The sequence below is a fragment of the Aulonocara sp. 'chitande type north' Nkhata Bay genome, linkage group LG6 (genome assembly GCF_057382095.1).
Source record: "Aulonocara sp. 'chitande type north' Nkhata Bay isolate Kocher_YH1m ecotype deep benthic linkage group LG6, A_spYH_male_GT1.1, whole genome shotgun sequence".
Classification (NCBI taxonomy): Eukaryota; Metazoa; Chordata; class Actinopteri; order Cichliformes; family Cichlidae; genus Aulonocara; species Aulonocara sp. 'chitande type north' Nkhata Bay.
Window position 1 is genome coordinate 1,985,194 of NC_141349.1, and position 7,120 is coordinate 1,992,313.

At 39.5% G+C, this 7,120-nt stretch overlaps 1 protein-coding gene across 1 annotated transcript in view; it reads right to left on the minus strand.

Moving 5' to 3' along the window:
- The window catches only part of LOC147326988 (uncharacterized), a 30,978-nt gene extending 24,144 nt beyond the window's left edge, over nucleotides 1-6,834 (minus strand). The window contains exon 1 of the mRNA XM_086294588.1: nucleotides 6,729-6,834. The gene's annotated coding sequence lies outside the window, so the exon portion shown is untranslated. The remainder of the gene's footprint in view (nucleotides 1-6,728) is intronic.
- Nucleotides 6,835-7,120: the final 286 nt, after the last annotated feature.

The following is a 7,120-nucleotide window of genomic DNA, read 5'->3' on the forward strand; positions in this document are numbered from 1 at the left end:
GAAGTTATTTGGAGAGTGACTGCCGTTGGTTGAAGAGAGTTTAAAAAAAAAAAAAAAAAACTTCAGTGGTGTTGCACACTATTTTATATTACTTTTTTAAAGTCATTGTTAACCCTTTAAAGCCGGTCAGAGCAGCACGCTCCGTTTTGCGTAACTATTTTTAAATCCCTGTAGAACCTGAACCGTGTAAGCTAGCGCAATAATTTGTTTTGCATATGAAACCGGAGGAGTTGTACTTACATCTTATGCCATCAGCTTGTCCTCGGTCACGGTTTCGTTCCACATTTAGCTTTGCAAAAACTGCATAAAAAGCGCTTGCAGGAACAAAAACATAATATTCCAGAAACACGCTTTGCCGATCCTATCAGCTGTTCGTAACACTTCCCACAGTGAAATGATGCACCTGCTGTTTTCTTTGCAAATTTGCATCATAGGATTGTTTTTTGTTTTTCCTGCAGTATATAAAAATTGCTGTATCTCCAAAATAAAACTATGAAGACACTCAAAATAAATTTCCTGTGGTGGGAAACTATTTTTTGCAACTTTATTGTATTTAAAGTTTTGAGGGATAAACCTCTTAAACTTCTCCAAGTAGAAATATATGTAAACAAAACAAAAGCGATTTTCAATTTTTTTTGTAGTTTATTGCACTTTTTTGCAATTTATGTAATTACTATGGACTTAATGAATACATATTATTAAAATATGGGCTATAACAGTTGTATTGATGTATAGCAACTTGAAATGCTCCCACAAATGGCACTGCAGCATGTAAAAAAATAATAATAATAATATAAGCTCTGGTGGACTTGGTTCTATAGTAGGTCTTAAAGGGTTAAATAAATATCGTCAAATAATCGTGATCTCAATTTCAGTGAAAATAATCGTGATTATCATTTTTGCCATAATCGAGCAGCCCTATTGCTAACGACAACGCATAAAAACAGGCGCTTGTCCGTCCGTAGTGTGGTTATATTAAATATAAGAGAAAGAGAGAACTTTAAGAAATTAATGTAGCCACTGCAGTGACATCAAAACCATGAAAAAATATTGCTGTAAACAGTTTATTTTGCGACACCACGAAGCAAACGATAGCATAAAATGAAACGATAGATGTTTTTATATCGTCATCCGATATATATCGTTATATCGAACAGCCCTACTGACTACCTTGACGTCGGTCTTTCAAAGTCCTTCTTTGGACACTGGCTGCTTTTTCATTTATTTTCAGTCCAATTCTTGTACCTGACTATTTTCAGAGAAATGTTATCTTCTTTGTTAATCCACGTGATGCTGACATGAATCACACAAATATAAAAAAAGGCTCTTAACTAGTGGAACAAACCAGTGTTGTGCCTACATATAAACAACAAAGAACCTAATTTTAATTTACTGCACTTTTTTACTAGAACGCTGCCACAAAACCCATAACTTGGTTCCATTTTCTCAAATTGAATCTATAAAAATGCTAAATGTAACATAGTTTAATAGGCATAAAATAAGTTTTACACAACAAGGTGTATCTCGGCTGATGTGCAGCATATTTTGAAATAGTCAAAAAAAGTAAATAACAAAAGAAAAATTGGGAGCCTACAACCCTTTAGCCAGTGGTATTGGGGATCTCATCAAAACTGATGGAATTATGAAAGAAGAAAAGTGCCATTAGATCTATCTGGAACAAGACTCCATTTTTCAGTATGACATTAGACCAAATACAGACCCTTTCCAAAAAGATAGAGTATCATGGAAAAGTTGATTTATTTCTCTAATTCCATTCAATATGTTAAACTTTCATAGATTATAGATTCAGGGCCCACAACTTAAACAATTTCAAGTACTTGTTGTTTATTTGTACATGATTTGGGCTTCCAGCTTATAAAACCCACGAAAACAGGAATTCAAAAAATTAGAACACTGTGAAGACATCAACGCAAATTTTACAGGGCATGAATGTTTTAATTCAAACAGAGAAGATTCATGAATCTGGCAGAGATCCAGAGAGAGGGGAACGAGGCTGGAGTCACAGCTTCGAAAACCACCACATTCAGACGCATGCAGGAGATGGGCTACAACTGTTGGGTTCCTCGGGTAAAGTGTGCTTTTCATTCGGGAATCAAGGTCCAAGGGTTTGGAGGAAGACGGGTGAGGATTACAACCCAAGCTGCTTGAGGTCCAGTGTGAAATATCCACAGTCAGTCTTGATTTGGGGTGTAATGTCCGGTACAGGTGTTGGTAAAGTCTGCTTTCTTAAATCCAAGGTCACCACAACACCACAACAACCAGAGTGTTTTAGATGACTTCATGATTCCGTCTGCTGAGGATCTGTATGGAGATGCAGATTTTATCTTCCAGCAGGACCCTGCCCATAACACCAGAAGCACCAAAACCTGGTTTGATGGCCATGCCATCACAGTGCTTGACTGGCCAGCAAACTCAACGGAATTTTTTTTTAATTCTGTTTTCGTGGGTTTTATGACCTGGAAGCCCAAATTATGTACCAATAAACAACCAAGTACTTAAAATCATTTAAGTTGTGGGCCCTAAATCTATAATCTATGAAAGTTTAACATTTTGAATGGAATTACAGAAATAAATGAATGTTTCCATGATACTCTAATTTTTGTAACGGGTCTGTATTTTCTCATATTTGCATGGAAATATTCTTACCCTGCACAAAAAAATTAGTTTGCACACAAAGTTACCGTTAGATTTATGAAACATGCCCTAAAGCTAGAAGAGGTGCAGTAATCCAAGGCGTTTCCATGGAATTGATGACTGCTTAAAATAAAATGTAAAAAGCATCAGACCGACCCTGAGATACTCAAGTTAAAAAATAAAATTATGGAATCAAAGTTGATATGTACCATATGTATCAAGCCTGCACCAGTGCAAGCGAAATCATGTGACCGATACAGCTGCTGTGTCATGTAGTCACTGTTAAGCAGCACACCAACACAGTGTCTGTCTAACAGTGCCGACACAATAAAGTGCTACACACTCCATGAAGCACACTATTAGCTGCTGTTATCCAGCATTAGTGGCATCATGGACTTGGGCACTTAGGAAATAAACTCAACGTGAGAATGTAATCAAACTGTTTATCAGAGCAAAATGTGGGTTTTAGGACCCTCAAGCCTAACATTAGCTGACATAATATCGGCTGTTGTTGTTTAGCCAGCTTGTTGTCCACTGTCTGGAGACGGGAGGGTCTGTATTATCTGCTGACAGTAACTACAACAATACTGTAAATAAATCAGCCTTTTAAGCCCATTTTGTGTGTTAGAGCCCTGACTTAAGGAGGAAAAGGATGACATCCAGATACAGGTAGCACTGTCTCTTTCCTTTGTGTTTTCACGCCTTTGGTGAAGGGGACCCCTTCTCACATGAAAAACACAGATATGATGTGTTGTACCTTACTGAAGCCAATGAGTGAAACACAAACTGTGTATCACATTCTCCAGGAAATATCTGTGCATTAACTTGTGTAGCAATTGATAAAGTATTGTTCTACTTGACTCCAGTCTGCCGATGAGTGTTTTTCACACAGGATGAAATACACCTGTTCAATCCATCAAATAGGGCTGGGCCATATTATACCGTTCACGGTAATACCGGTATAATGTTAGGCAACGATAGGAAAATGAAATATCGCGATAGAATGGGAGTAAAACGCGCATGCGCAGTGCCTTTGTTTTCATACGCACATGGCCGATTGTTGAGTGAAACAGATGAACCAGAATTGGTTTGTAAAAATGGTGCAACTTCAGTGATGTGGAACTGGTTTGGTGTTTGTCCGTCAGATACACAACAAAGCACATTTTTTTGCAGAACATGCAAGCGGCCGTCGTTATTGTCGTATTTGTCGGACTAAGATGCTCTTAAATCTGGGAGTAATCTGGGTCCTAAACTCCGTATGCTTCAGGTCAAACAACACTGCAGCATCACTTAGAGTTAAAAACTGTCTAAATTCTTTCATCTTTAATAAAACGATCAGCATTGCTGCTTTACCAGGTGTAACTATGAAGTTTAACTTCCAGGCATCCATGAAAACAAAAGTTATTACATTTAACGGAGTTAGAAGTTAGCAGGAAGCTAGCGGAAGTTAGCTCGCTAGTTACCTAAGCATGATGTAGCGCATGTTCTGACTGAGAGATTTCTGAAAAAAATCAAACGCACAGCTCTGCTATCACTTCCAACATAAATGAAGACAGGAAACTAAACAGCAGTGACGTTTGTAGGGTTACTGAAGTTGGGCTAGCTGGTATATAATGATGTGCTACGTGATCGCTAGCGACACAGCTATGTTAGCATAACATAAACAGTGAAGCTGGAGGACGAACACTAACACTTTTCCACTTATAAAAGTTAACGTGAAGGTTCTTCATGGTTAGAAACAAATGCAATCGCATGGCAGGATGCTGTAAACAGACCAAACTTCAGTCAGGAGAACTGAGATAATCCATCCACAATACGAGGTTAGTCATTAATATACTGCAACAACATGGGAATAGAGCAGCTGCCAGAGAATTCAACATTAATGAATCAATGGTACAGAAGTGGAGGAAGCAAGAAGAATGAGTTTAATAAAGTTTGATTTATCTGACTGCTTTGTTTCGCTTAATGTGCCTTATAATCCCGTGCACCTTATGGTCCGAAAAATGCGTACTGCACACTGCAGTTTAATGTTGCAAAGCACCTCTTTTTAACTTCAGTGGATATTATACATGGTTATGCTCAGGATATGTCAGCCCATTTCTACTGGAAATGCTTTTTGGTTAAACTTTCAGCAAGGAATTTGCATTTGCACTGTTACATTTTTATGAAGCTTTAATGTACATAAAAACCAGCTTCTTGTTTAAGTGAAAATAAATGGAAGGTTGTCTTTTTGCGCTAGTAATGTTGTGGAGTTGTATTTTGTCTCGCATCAATTATATCGTCGGTTATATCGTTACCACAAATTTTCAAATATATATCGTGATAAATATTTTTGGCCATATCGCCCTGCTCTACCATCAAATCTTTTCACTTTGCTGGGAGCCAACCGGCTGCAGCAGAGTCTGCCTGAGCCTGGTTCTGCCAGAGGCTTGTTCCTGTATAAAGAGTTTTTCCTTCCCACTATTGCCAACGCACTTGCTCATAGGGGGATATCTGACTGTTGGGGTTGTCTCTGTTTTCTCTCAGTTACTGTATGGTCTTACTTTACACATATAACTACAAGTTGTGATTCGGCACAATATGAATAAAACTCAATTGAAGTCTTTACAGACTTCTCATCAACCTTTGATATTGTCTCTGAAGTAGATATGACCAATCTTCTGTGGAAGAAGAGTCATGTGATCTATGAAACACCCAGATTGGTTAGATGTGCCTGGAGCACTTCATTCATGTGATCAACATCGTCAGTGTAAATGAATCCAGATAATGAAAAGGTACCCTCTGTGCTACAGGGTGCTGTCCGTGGAGAGAACGAGCCACACATTTCATCCTGAGCCTGGTTCTGCTGGAGGCTTCTTCCTGTTAAAATCATTTTTTCCTTCCCACTATTGCTAAAGCGCTTGCTCACAGGGGGTCATATGATTATTATATTCTACTGTTTTTACATCCATCCATCCATTTGCTTCCGCTTATCCTTTTCAGGGTCGCGGGGGGCGCTGGAGCCTATCCCAGCTGTCATAGGGCGAGAGGCGGGGTACTGCTTTTACATATTTTAGTGTTTTTACTGTGTTTATTATTTTATCGTATTTATTATTCTTATTGCATCTCTGATACTTCTATTGTTCAGCACTTTGGTCTTGTGTGTTTTTTAAGTGCTATATAAATAAATTATGATGATTGTTGGGATTTCTATACTTTCTTTGCATTATTGTAGGGTGTTCATCCTTTATAACAGCAGGGTGCAAGATGCTAGCATGCAGGACATACATGGAAAGCCATAACCAAGTGGTTGTCATAGTATACAGAAACACCTGTGCCGAGTACGGAGACACCACCACCGAGCTAAGATCCTGTGGGACCCACAGCAGATATGTTATAAGGATTTTTACAGCTGCTGCTGATTCCACAAATGTAGATCTTGGGAGAAATCGACATCTCAGCTTGATATTTCGGACAGGAGCCACGCCTCGTCATTTCACGCAGCACCCTTTTCTGACCATCTAAAAGTGAAACTATCCGCAATTTCAGGTGCAGATGGACTGAAAGCGCACAATCCTCCGGACACGTCCAGTCAGAGCTTCAAGTGCGACAATGTGGCCTTTGCACTGCGCACATGCAGAATGCACAGGGCGAGCATATTTTCTTATGTCTGTCTTGTAGTCTAATGTTTCTGGTTTTCACAACCCCACAGAGACTTCGTGAATTTTCTGCACGGTGCGCAGAAATCCGCTCGCGCTGCAGGGCCTACACAGGGAGGTGCTGGTGTTCTGAACCGGGGACAGCTACCTTATTTACCCTTAGCGTTACCGCTTACACACCGGTGCAGACGTACAATCAATCGAGTCCCTAAATGGAATACAACAGGCTGCGCTGGAGTAAACGGAATACTATATTTGTGCTAACGAAAATCGGGAAAACACTGAGTCTCGCTACATACCAGCCATTTTGGCTTTAACTGGTTTTTAGCTAGCAGACCTGCTAACGTCTGCTACTGGAAAGCATGCTAGCAGTTCCGTCACACGAACAACCACCGATACAATTTCCAGAACACGCCCCTGCATCTGAATAAATACCTTTCACTGTGAGTTGACGTTAGTCTTTGTTTTTGTCGAAAACCGTGAATCCTCTTCAGCCAGTTGGTGTTTGCCCGTGTTCCGCCATCGGCTGCAACGGGAAACGCTTCCGCCGTAGTTTTTCAAAATAAAAGCAACCTGACCCTTACCTCTAACCATATTTCAAAAAATATTCATAATAGTAATTTGGGTGCATTGTGTTAAATCTGTATCTCACCAAAAGCAACAAAACCGAGTGTGTTTCTCAAAAATATTGTTGCTGATAAACTGCAATGCCGCATTCAGACCAGTAGGGACAGTAAAGTCCCCCCACACACACATCTGTTAAAGCACTCTTTGCTTTCAGCTGGTGTGATGAAAGAGGTGTGAGAAACATTTGTCAGTCATAAACT